Here is a 12793-nt window from a genome sequence, read left to right as displayed (position 1 = left end):
GATAAAGATTTGGTCATTTTCCATGAGCCTCGCTTTCTAGGCATTGAAAGTGGAGAAAAAAACAGTATCTCACTGGGGTAGGAAAGTGCAGAGATTTTTTTGTGAATTTGGTCAGTGAGAGATTCCCAGAAGAAAGGGTGACTCTTCAAGCCAGCGGGCTTGTGCCTGTAACCGTAATACCACAGTAGCAGTCAGCGTGGTCAATGGTCTAAAATCGACAGCCCCCCAAATGATTACACTAGGTCTGTGTGGTAGTCCATGGCCCTTATTAGGTGCTTTACAAATGGGCATGGGTCCAAATGCAACATTTTGAGGCAAGAGGGGTAACCTTCAAAGGTCTCTAGGAAAATTGTTTCCATCCTAAGGAGGCACGGGGAGAGGTGGTTTCTTTCTTTCTCGGGTCTTGTCTGTCTTGCTGCCACACGTGAACGTGCTGCAGCCATCTTGCTCCATCCATCTTGTTCCGTCCTGAGCTGCTCCGTCCCGAGAGGACAGCTGTCCTGGGAGAGGCAGAGCTGAGAGGTAGGAAGAACAAGGGTCCTCCATGGTAGAATTGAGCCACCGAATCAACAGATTCTGGCACCTGCCCTAACTCTGGACCTTTTGTCACATGGGAAAATACATTTCCGTATTTACTAAGCCAGATGGGTTTCTGTGTCATAGCCGAAGGACAAACACATCAGTTGTCCCCTGTTCATCTGGGTGGTTACTTAGTGATGTGACCGTGTCCTTCCACAACTCCTCCCATTGGATTCCTGTGAGCGCACTGCTCCCAAGACGGTGGGCCGCATGATTCTAGAACATCTCTGTGTCGAGTGGCCTTCAGTCACCTTTCCCTTACTCTGACTGGGGAAGGTGTTCCTCTTGGTGCTTCTTTACTCTTGATATTCCTCCCATTTTGTGATTATCTCATAGGATTTTCATTATCTATTAGGTCCTTTTCCTTTGATAAAAATACTTAGGAATGTAGACAGACAAGGTCTTTCAGAAGTAGCGTTTCGTCTTATTCTATTTTGTAGACCTAATGCTTTGGGTGTAGTAGTTCAGGGAGTAATAGTTGAGTGAATGAATATTACTTCAGTTTGTATTTTGCAAACAAGCTTAAGGAAGGTGGAAGCTAGTTGAGTTTAATATTTGAGTGTGTAGCTCCCTGTTCATCTGGCTAATCCCAGAATGAACTTCAGAGCACCTAGAGAGGAGCCGTTGAATCGCATGTCCTTCAAACAGCCATGCATGTTGTACCTTCCTCCCCCCCCCCCCAATTGAGCTTTTGAAAACTGCTGAGCAAAAGTGAGCTTGACAGTGAATTTCTGATGAACAGCTGGGATGCAGCTAGTCTACGTTGCTGGTTGAGCTCAGAGCTGTGTGTTTGAACAGTCTGGCTGGGTTAGGATACTAACAGCAACTTGTGCCCGAAGTGGAAAAGAACAACAAAACGCTTTACCTTGCTTCATAGGAAGGGTCATTCTCTTCAGTCATGCAAGAAAACCTGGTAAACCAAGTAGCTTTGAGAAATGCACCTCCTTGGGACACCCTCCAAAGTAGCCGAGATTAAAATCATATACCTAAATAATTAATAATGTGACCTTTTATGTGATACCTTTGTAAATAATTGTAAGTTGGGAAACTAACACAGGGAGGGCTTTGGTTCTGGATGAACTGAGTTACAGACTTTATTTTCAGCAACAGTTAGAAAAGAGGGCCAGTCACCTATTCCATGTGTTCACCGCACCAAATATGAAAATGCTATTATTTGCAGATAAGATAATGCTTATATTTCTATTCTCCGCGGTAACAGGACTTGGATTCAGCTTGCCTAAAACCATTGGTTGATTTCCAAAGGAATTAAAACCTGGTGCGGGAGGAGTTGCAAGCCTAGTGAAACTCCTCAAGGGCAGAAGGGGCCAGATGTGATAAGCCACAACCGGCAGAATTACGCTGAAAACCGATGTCCTCATGTAACGTTGAAATCAAAGGTTCAGGGAAGGCTGCAGCTAGGAGTAAAGCATTTTAGGATACCTTTTATTTGCATTTCTCACCTCACAAAATCAACAGTGAGCTCGTTATTGGCTCCCAAAGGACTGTGCCCAGATGCTGCCAGTCCTTGGAATGTCCCAGTGGAGCTCCACCACCTCAGCCATCCCCAGAAATCTGCTTCATATATGGAGTTTCTTCTCTTCGAAAAAGTCACCAGTCTGGTTTCGTGGCTTAAGTCAGAAATCTTAGGCTCATTTGAGTCTTCTTTCCTCTTCGCCTCCCACATCTACAACTAGTCCAAAGCTCTGTCTATTACATGTGTCCCCAGACTCCACTCCTCTGGCTTCTCTCTAGTCCTGGCCATCATCTCCTACCTGACCTCCTCCGCTTTACTTCCCTAAATGCCCAACGTCCAGTCTTTCTCCCTTCCCTCCAGTCCATTCTCTGCACTGTAACCTGGGGAGACCCTTTTGGAAAGTGTAGCTGATCCTGGCCCGGTCTTGCTCAGTATTCTGGTCATTGCCTTCCACCAGCCCTTGCATAGGCCTTTGCCTTATGATTGTCTGAGTAGCAAGACCCGGCTAACTCTTGAGAAAAGTCTGTCTGAATTGTTTTGTCTTGTCTTTAGCATACAGGGGAAATTGTCAGGGATACCCCAAAGTGTTCCACCCAAGCGAGAACAGAAAGAAGAGGGGAACCCTTTCCAGTTCTAGGGAGATTGTGGAAAGATGAAACAGAGAAAGAGGCAGGAGAGTGAGATGAGATTTATAAAAGTGAAGCTGACAGCAAGGGCAGGAAGAGGTTCTCACCCACACACTCCCCACCATTGTCATCCACGTTCCAGAGAGGACACTGCAGACTGGAGCCAGCAATGTCCTTGTCATTTACACCTGGACCTGTAAAGTGGTTTAGTAGAAGTGCTCACGTTGAGCTTCCCCAAACCCTTCCCTTAGTGTCCAGAAGCCCAAAAGTCACTGAGGATCTGGGAAGTTCCTAGAGGGGTCGCTCAGCGTGGGCAGTGAGGCGCAGAGCAGATCGCCTGGGCTGGTCTGAACAGCAGGCATAGCCAGACCGCGAAGTGTTCTCAGCTACCCCTGAAGCCTGTGAGTGAGCCTGAGTCTGCCAGGGAGGCCCAGGGAGCCCCGCCTACATGCAGAGAGTGGACCACAAGCTCAGCTGATGCCAGCATCAGCGAGGGAGGCCAGTAGGGCACCTGACAGCTGGGCAGACACACGGGTATTTGGTCCCCATGGCTAGTGACCGTCCACACCCAAGGACCCTTCCTCATCCTGTGCACACGGTCCCATCTTCAGGAGGGAGGAAGGAGTAGCGATGCCATCAGAGAGGCAGACCAGACAGTTTTATCCAAGGGAGACTGGATTCTGTCTGAAAGGACTTTATAGGTTTATTAGATCTGACTAAGGTTTCCTGCCCTCCCTGCCAGCAGGTAGAGGCATAAAGAGAGGCCACAGCAGAGGCAAATGGAAGAAACTCCAGTTGCTCTGGGTGTTGTAGTGCAGTGTTATTAAGTGTTGTGACCGGTTACAGACATGATGGGTTCCTTGCCTAGAAACACCTCCCTCCACCCAGCTGACTTCTGTTTGCCTGGCGGAGTACCCCGAACACTCCACACTCTGCTTAGCCAACAGTTGTCACACTTGATTGTACTCATATGTTTAATGTGACCACCTTCCCTGCTAAGCTGTCGGCTTCATGGTGCCATGGTCTCTGGTCTAGCACTTGGTCCCCAGAGCCAAACATGGTCCCAACACCTTGAAAGTGTTCAGTAAATACTTTCAAATGAATGAATGAAGGAGAGGCAGAATTTTCCACAGGATCTCAAAATGCTCATCTATAAATAGGAAAAAGAATATTCTCTACCTCAGATGGTTGATTGCTGTGAAAAGTAAATTGCATGATCCGGGTAAACTACTTAGTATAATTATTGACATTTTATCGTTGTAAAAACTTGAGCTATTACCATTATCATGAATTCGAGTTCTCCCTTAATACCTAGCTCAGTGCTGTGCACTCAGTATGTACTTGATAAATAGTAACTAAATTTTTTTAAGTAGTTGCTAAATATTGAAAATATGAGTTCCCCAAATAGCTTCTTTCTGTTTCAAAAATAAAAAGTAGTCCTTTGCTAGAATAAATTTGGTATTGTTTTAAGTATTTTAAGTATTATATTAAGCTACTTAATTATACTAAAAGTACGATTCAGTTGACTAATGCTCCTTATGAATACAGCCTTTAAGAAACCTTTTTTGTTGTTGCTCAATGGATATGTTTTTATAGAAATCCCCCAGACACCTCAGAAAGTAAAAAGACAAGGGAGCTTGTAAATGTTTATTAATGAAATACATTAGCAGTCACTGGTATGTAATCAATCAATAAATAATATGACCTCCCAGGAGGCTAACCCCTTTAGGCAAATAGACTGATGTCTGGAAAAGCAGTCCTTATCTGGACAGGAAAATGAAAGAGAGACTGAATTTGAAGGGCAGTTCCCAGTTCTCATTTCAATGATTTCTCTCTGGGGAACTTCATTTCTAATAGGATAGTTAACATTTCAATACAAAAGTACAGAATGTACTTCATGTGATTTATTTAGACACTGTTCTTATGACAGAATATTTTATGACTTTAAATCTCTTATTACCCACATGCCCAATTTTAGACCAAATCCCCCATGAGTAATGTAGGTCAAAGTGAAGTTGTGATTTATTTATTAATAACCCACTTCTAGCATCCAGTGAGGCAGTGGTACCTGAACTTAAAAACTGTGAAGTTCCTTCCATTCTTCCCAAACAATTCAGAATAAAAGAGTTGGGGGAGGGTGGTGGTGAGCACGCAGAGGAGCGTGGGGTGAGCTCACCATGTGGTTTGGGCCTGAAGGGGATGAGAAAGGCATCCATGCCGGGCGGGGGGTGGTAGCCGTGCTTGGCATGGAGTGTTGAGCCCCCACGTGGGGCCAGGAGAGCATCTGTCTGGAGAGATGGTGATGACCCCACATCAGGCTGTCAGAGCCGAAGCTAGATATGAAGGATATCTGTGTAGGGGGTCAAGATGGAGACAAGAGATTGTTACATGAAGGGGAATTAATACCATCAGGAAATATAATAAGAACAAGGGGAGCCAGGTTTCTTAATGTTGTAGAAAAGAATTACAAATATGGAAAGGAAGAAAACTGAATCCCCAGGGATGTTAGGGCTTGGAATCACAGGTATCAGTGTGAACTCATGGCTTTCAAAATACAGAGACAAATATAAAATAAATATAAAAATAAATATGATAGCATGTGTGTGCAGGATGGGCATGTATGGGTGCATGTGTACATATTATTTAGCTCTTTCCACTAAGAGGACTAGCTAACATTGATGCCCTAAGAGCAAAGCCATCAAGCACCTAGCTCTTGTTTTTTTAAATATAATTCTTAACCAAGAGGAAGCCAGGATTCTTGGCTATTATGACAGGATAGGAACAGGATGAACCTGGAACTTAATGTGCTGAAAAAAAGGAAATATTAAAAGAATGATGGAGACATATCAAAAGGACATGAAGCCAAATTAAAGGAATTCTCACTGAGCAAATCTGGGAAAATTTGAGCCGCAAAAGAGTAATGATAGTAATGATGGTCACCCATTGAATAAAACAGATATCTATTAATCCATAACTGCATACTTATATCTATAAATAAATGAATGGAAAGAAACTTATCCTTGCAGAAGAATGCCAACTAATAAACACGGAAGGAATAATGAAGTTTTTTAAATTATCATTTGGCAATCATCACAGTAATAATAAATTCATCCCCAAACTTCAGTGGGTCCTAAACTAGTGTGTTAAGTTTTGACTAGAAATAGGCTATTTACATAGTCTTAAAATATTTCAAAATATACATAATTACAAAAGAAAACCAGAAACTTCACAGAAGGGGCACGTGGTGGCTCAGACGGTTAAGCATTTGCCTGCAGCTCAGGTCATGATCCCAGGGTCCTGGGATCCAGCCCCACGTCAGGCTCTCTGCCTGCTGCTCCCTCTGCTTGTGTGTGTACTCTCTCTGTCAAAGAAGTAAGTAAAATCTTAAAAAGAAAGGAAGGGAGGGAAGGACGCAGGGTGAAAGAAAGAGAGAGAAAGAAAGAAAGAAACTTTACAGGACAAAACTTAATCAGTTGATCAGCATGAACACAGCCAGGAATGGGGCAAGTGACAGTCACCTCCCATCTGCTAGGATGCAATAGGATGACCTCAGTGTCACTTCCATGATATTGCCACCAGAAATACACTCATGAGGGAATATCGGATAAATCCAAATTCAGGAACATTCTGCAAAGTGTCACAGTCATACAATTCAAGGACAGATTAAAGAACTCCTCCAGATCAAAGGAAGCTAAATGCACATGGTAGCTAAATGTGAAACATGATCCTAGATTGGATCCTTTTGTTGTAAAAACAGACGCATGTGGAACAACTGATGAATTTTGAATAGGGTCTGTAGATTAGATGGTAGAAATATATCAGTGCTCATCTCCTGACGTTGTTAGTCGTACAGTTGGTATGTAGGGGAATGTCCTTGTTTGCAGCTGTCACACACTAAAGTCTATGGGGGGTAAAGGGACATCCTGTGGCCTACTTACTTTTCAGTGGCAAAGGAAAGAAGTTATTTGTACCCCTCTGGCTAACTTTTCTCTAAGGTTGAAATTATATCAAAAACCTTTTCAAACTATGGAATAGAGTTGGAGATTTACTATTGAAGTAGAAAGATGTTTATATATATGTCTAAAGATATTATATATATATGTCTATGTGTGTATATACATGTGTGTGTATTGGTAGCTGGGTGTTATGAATCTTGAAAATGTGAGATTTAGTGCTTTATAGGAAGAAATAATGGGAAAAATGAGGGAAAAGAACCATTTTTAAAAGTTGGCAGAGCTTTAGAATTTTCATTCTTATACAAAAACCCAATATTTCACTCAGCTAGAATTTATTTTTGTACTTTGGGGAGGTGACCTTTATTTGAAGGAAATGACATTTGTAATTCCTTCGTTATCTACGGCAGAACCATGACTAAATGGGCTATTTGTTTTATGGCTTTGTGGTTCCAGCTGAACCTATAGGCTTACGTATTCCAAACTGAACATTTTCCAAAGCTGAATTAAGTTATTTAACATCATAGGTAATGTTATATGTCTCAGTCAAGGGTCTTGTAGTTGTAGGGACAGAAAAACCAAACGAGCTCCCCAAAAGTAAGACACAAAGGACAAGATAGGAAGAACAGGGCTCAGAGGATTGGAACCGACAGAAGAATGGAAAGCAAGAACCACAACCACTTGCTGTCTCTTGCTTTCTCACTGGAGAAACCAAATCTCTTCTCTCTTTTCTCTCTGGGTGTCTCCAGACCAGCCTCTGGAGTTTTCATGTTGCCCATCAAGGCTACTTGAAAGAGTAGTCTCAGCCTTCTCAGCCTCTGTGGCCTCTGGGTCCAATGGCAATAGGTAACCTGGCCTGGATTTTTAGCACCCCAAGCAAAAGGAGTTTGAAATAGAAGAAGGAGCTCAGCTGGACAAGCTGGGTCAGGTACTCTCCTTTGATTCAGTTAATCATGACCAGGGAGTGGGCTGACATGGCACAAGCAAGCCTCCCTGAGCCATCCTATTTTGCAAGTAGCTGTGAAAAAAGAAAGATTTTTTTAAAAGAGGGTTATGGAAAAGGAAAGACAAAGATATTTTCTAAATATTCTAGATAACTTGTTTTCTTATGGATGTGCAGGGCCCTATATTCCAAGAGATGGTCAAAATTTTAGTTTTTAATTGTTGAAGTTAAATTACATGAAGTATACCAAAAAATTCTGTTATGAAATCAAGAATAGATTTCCGATGTTTTGAAAGAGTTTTTATTTGGTAACAGAGAAAACTTTATATCTAGGGACTTACGTATAAAACAATCTACTTACCTCAATGCAGCTGTAGACATTTTAATACGAGTATCAGGTATGCCTCTCTTGTAGTAATAGTAAAGTCTGATGACTTTAGGTGAATCAAAGAGGACTTTTCTTATATTTTTTTAAGAATCACCCATCCCTCCCTCCCTTCCTCTGTCCTTTCTCTCTCTCTCTCCTTTTCTTTCTTTCTTTTTTTCTTTATTTCTTCTTTTGAGACAGAGGGGAGGGGCAGAGGGAGCAGGAGAGGGAGCACCATAAGCTGGGCATGCCTGACTTGGGGCTTGACCTCACAACCCTGAAATCATGACCTGAGCAGAAATCAAGAGTCTGATACTTAACCAACAGCCATACAGGCAGCCCCAGTTTTTATTACTATAAAATAATTGTTTCAGACTAAAATTATATGATCTTAATCTGTAATTCTAAAATTCCAATTCCTGAAAAGCTTTAAGCAAAAAGACTTTTATGGTGGAACAGATGACAGGACAATGGGAGAGGTAAATGGGAATAAAAGGAATGAAAAAATAAGAAGGGATCAGTGGTCATAGTGCACCATACTTAAGGAGTATTCTATAGACAGGTGACCCTTGAACAGCACAGTTGACCCTTGAGCAGCACAGGTTTGAACGTATGGATCCACTTATACATGTGTTATTTGTAATCCAGTATAGTAATGTGATTGTATTTCTCTTCTTTTTAAAAAATATTTTATTTATTTCTTTGAGAAAGAGCACAAGCAGGAGGAGCAGAGGGAGAAGGAGAGAGAGAATTTCCATCAGGCTCCACGCTCAGTGCAGAGCTGACATGGGGCTCGATCCTAAGACCCTGTGATCATGACCTGAGCTAAAACCAAGAGTCAGTCACTTAACCAAGTGAGCCAGCCAGGCACCCCTGTGATTGTCTTAATAACATTTCCTTTCTCCAGCTTACTCTGTCATACAAAGACAGTATATAACATATATGACATACAAAATATGTGGCAATTGACTGTTTATGTTATTGGTAAGTTTTCAGGTCAACAGCAGGCTATTAGCAGTTAAGTTTTTGGTGAGTCAAAAGTTATATGCATATTTTTGACTGTGTGTGGGGGTTGGCAATCCTAGGCCCCACATTATTCAAGGGTCGACTGTACTCAACTCTCTGTAACAGGTTCAATGTTATGCATCTGTATACATGCACAAAGTCATATGGAATCAAATGCACAGCTCAAAGTGCACGGTTTATTTGTTCAAAGCCAAGGAGTTGGCAGTGAGCAGGGTAATCTTGATGTCTTTAGAGAAAGTACTACACAATCTCCATTACACAGTGTGAGCAGAGTATTAAAAAAAGGGAAAGATCCAGTGCCAGGTAGACTGGAGAGAGGACAGATTTCCAAGGGAAATCACATTAGTATGGATAGGAGTAGTGGTTGCACAGAATCACTTACCTTGTGTCATCTCTAGACTTGCTAAAAGCTAAAGCTGGAGATAACCTTGAACGTCATTGAGTATATTAAGTATAAGAATGCCAGGAGGTTTTGATATCCCTTATATGCAAAACATTATGTGAATATGAATTTCCTAATGAGAAAGTATAAAGCTTTCACAAAACTCACTAAGCAGTTTGTGACCCCCAAAATCATAAAGAGTCATTGACTTACCCCACTCTCCTGAACTAACAATGACAAAACAGAAGCCTGAGCCTACCATGAGATGGATCTGAGTGCAACCTCGTTGCTCACCTGACCTCTGTTAAGTCCCTACTCTGACTGGTAGAGCACAGTGATATTTGGGGTCTCCTGGAACTGGTGTCAATTCAGATCTAGTCTCTAGAAATCCTGCAAAAGTCTGATTATTTCCTTTTCCCCAGCGCACAGACACCCTGGTAAAAGGCCATTGGTCCCTTTGGAGAAGGCTAGGAGGCAGTTTAACAGTGTACATTTTCGGCAATATACTTGGGTCCCTGTCTCAAGGGGTGACCTCCCCTTCAAGAGGTTCTGGGTCTGTAAACCAGCTCAAATTTTGGGACTGATGGAGGGCCACGACTGTTTTGATGATTCAAGTGAGACCTTTGTTCATTTAACATAGAACTATTTTGCTTGTTCGGATTAACAAATTTAGTAGGCTTCCCATCTATTTCACTTTTCGTAACAGCAAGGTCAACTAGGCAACAGCACAGGTCTCTGCAATTCAGAGACTTCTGGTCAGGACTGCTTTGGCCCTGCAACCATTATGGTAACTGTGCCCACCTTGTGCTTGGCCACTGAGGACCACCAGCTGGCCCCTGCCACTCTATGATCCAATTACTCCCACTGCACTTAGCTTTCCTAATTCAGTGGCAGCAGCTCCTAATGTAAGTTTTTAGCCTACACAGAAGAGTGGTAATAGAGCTCTCAAGGATGCTGGGGCTCCCCTCAAAAATGGGTTTCTCACAGTTATGTTGAAAGGCATCCTCTGGATGCTCCCTTGTTGGGTAAGTAGGTCTGAAGTGAAGAATCCACTCTTAACATTCCAGTCTTCCTAAGTCTTTGAATCTCTTCCTCTAGAGTAAACCAGTATGGTTCTGGCATTTCAAGATCATTTACTAGGTTAACTTTTTCGTCCATGTCCGAGCCAACCAGCCAACACTTTCTGACTTTCTAAGCTGCAATATTAAATGCAAAGTCTCTGCTTAGTGGGTCTATCAGGAAGTTCAGCCTGATCCAAGTTATTCCTTCCTCCATCATCCCCCACCCTTAATAAGGAGATTCTAGGTTTGGCTTTCACTAATCTCAACTCTTTATCAACTGGAGAGAAGGGTCTCTTTCAGGGCAGACATAGAAGTTTTCAGGTCGTATGCAGCACTGGAGCTGGGAATTTGAATCTCTGAGTCTTCTTTTTTCTTTTTTCTCCTCACTTTATCCAGCGACATTAGTAGAAACCAGCCAATGCCATTATATTCATTACTTTGTCAAAATGCCCAGCAATACCACCCTGAACCATGCCTCTTGTAAGTGTTTGATTAGAAGTATCCAGTGCTGGTATTTTGTGTACCTCTATCACCACATCATATCCCAGACTCATCTTTAAGATTCTGTTCCTCTAAGAACTATTTTCCGTACCAAAATCTGTATCAGCCAGAGTGCTCCAGGGAAACAGAATCAACAAACTATGGTGGGTGGGGGTGAAGGGTGGAGAGGAGACTGACTTATATTAAGGAAATTGTTCATGTGACTGTGAAAGCTTGGTGACTCCAAAATGTGATGTCAAGCTGGCAGGCTGAAGACCCAGGGAAAAGTTACAGTTTGAGTCCAAAGGTAGGCTGCTGGCAGAAGTCCTTCTTACCCAGTAGAGGTCAGTCTCTGTTCTGTTAAGGCCCTTCACTTACTGACCGAGGTTTATCCATGGTATGGAGGATAATCTGCTTAATTCACAGTTAATTTCATCCAGAACATACGTCACAGAAACATCCGGAGTAATGGTTGACAAATATTTGGATACTGACGGGAGCAAAACCCTTGCGTCCCGCCAGGAGGTCGCACGTGTAAAGAAGAGATAGAGAGATGGATATGATGTAACTCACTTGATCTTTATTGGGACGAGGTTCGCACCGCTGTCGCGGTCTGATCACGGTCCCGCCGGAGAAGGAGATGTCGCCTCACAATCTAGACAGAGAGGTCACCGCAGAAGTTGGGACTGAGAGCCAGCGAGTGGTTGGCCAGATGGAGCTGTCGGTAGCACCGGCGATGATGTCCTCCCGACAGGGAACTCGCTTTGTCTCAGTCCAACCCGATGCCTCTTTATATACTGTGCTAAGTCTCCTTCATAAACACGGTACATCACTTGTTTTTCTTACGCTTACATACCAAAAACATACACACGTCGTAAACATGTCTTGGTTTACAATATTTCGCACAAGTCAAAAAAAAATTTACAACTTGTTACTCCGTGCTAATCTTATCACTACACGCATATGGTCTAGGCTTATTTGCTATGTGGTTAGTTTGTATTTTGTTCCTTTTGCCTGTTTACATTTAGTAGGGGTTCGTACCTACTACATATTATTTGTTTATTTATTTATTCATTTATTTATTACACTTTATTTATTAAAGGTTCATATTCACTGCAGATACCATGCCTAGATTCATCTTCATTCTATCTTAACTTTATCAACAAAATGAGGATATTTAATGGTATAATAAATTAGAAGGCCTCTTCTTGTTGAAAAAATATCCATATTTTTAGAATTTCAATTCTCATTCCTGCAGTATTTTATTTTTAGCAACAACAACAAAATCCCATGCTCTTCCCTTTGTCCTCTTTAGATGTCAGGGGTTTTGCTGTATGGTTATAGCAAATCAAGTTTCCTGAAGTTGTCTGGTCTGTTGAAACCACTTTGGAAACCACATATTTCATGTTTCTTCTGACTCCCTAAGGCTCTCAGAGATCTCTTGACACGTTTTTTCTCCCTAGAAGAAACACTTAGACAATAGGGAACGGAGATCGCTGTACAGTAATCAAACAGCCAGGAAGCCTTGTTGGAAGGGCCTAAAACAGCATGAAAATTTCAATATAATCAAAGCAAAGGGCTTAAGAATCATTAACATACACCTCTTTAATGTTCCTGAGGCTTTGACTTTCAGTGGATCATTGTTCTCTCTTCTAGCCTGTTTTCTGTTCAGCCCTAGTTCCCTCTGGCCTCTTGTTCCTTCCAATAGCCTCTCACTATCCCAACTTTCTGCCTGGAATTTTCCAACCTTTTAGCATCTTATCCCTTGAGATGCTTACATAACTGTTTACTTTGGTGACTTAGTCCATTATTTCCTCTCTGGACAAGATGATTGTCCTAATCTTCTTTACTTCCTAGGCCTCCTGAACTCATAATTTGGATTCCTGTTGCCTTTTAAAGTAA

The 12793-nt window shown here is 42.1% G+C and overlaps 1 protein-coding gene across 1 annotated transcript in view; it reads left to right on the top strand.

Annotated features, from left to right (window-relative positions):
- MYO3A (myosin IIIA) overlaps positions 1-12793 on the top strand; it is a 233234-nt gene that overhangs the window by 40576 nt on the left and 179865 nt on the right. The gene's annotated exons all lie outside the window — the stretch shown is intronic.

The sequence above is a fragment of the Mustela nigripes genome, chromosome 6, assembly GCF_022355385.1.
Source record: "Mustela nigripes isolate SB6536 chromosome 6, MUSNIG.SB6536, whole genome shotgun sequence".
Lineage (NCBI taxonomy): Eukaryota > Metazoa > Chordata > Mammalia > Carnivora > Mustelidae > Mustela > Mustela nigripes.
The sequence above is the reverse complement of the archived record's forward strand: the minus strand, read 5'-3'. Positions and strand labels throughout refer to the sequence as shown.